Genomic DNA, 471 nt, shown 5'->3' on the forward strand with positions numbered 1-471 from the left:
TGAGGTGAGCAGGGAATTATAGGAGATTATCTGAACCAGATTCTGCGACAGAACAAACGTCACACCGTGTTACTCTAATACAGGGGTTTTCAATCTTTTAGATTCCCCAGATATGATCATCCTCATGCAAACGACCCCCATCCTAATCTAGAAATAATTTTCATGTATAAAGGAAAATTTATATTGTGAAAAATTAATAATATAATAGTGTAAAATATTACTTAGAAAATATAGTTTCTATTGCATGTTTTTCTACTCACTACAGTACTGGACTGCTAGCTGCAATATTTATTTATTTAAATGTCTTTTTTTATTATTTTAAATCTAATTTTATTCTTTATTTGTTGTAATTCTATTTTTATTTAGTTTAGTTTGTTAACCATAAATAAAATAAGAACAATTAAAATTAATTAAATCATTAAAGTCTAATTAAAATAAAGAAATAATTTAAAAATAAAGACAATCAAGATA

Source organism: Sinocyclocheilus grahami, unplaced genomic scaffold (genome assembly GCF_001515645.1).
Source record: "Sinocyclocheilus grahami isolate Dianchi unplaced genomic scaffold, SAMN03320097.WGS_v1.1 scaffold2965.1, whole genome shotgun sequence".
Lineage (NCBI taxonomy): Eukaryota > Metazoa > Chordata > Actinopteri > Cypriniformes > Cyprinidae > Sinocyclocheilus > Sinocyclocheilus grahami.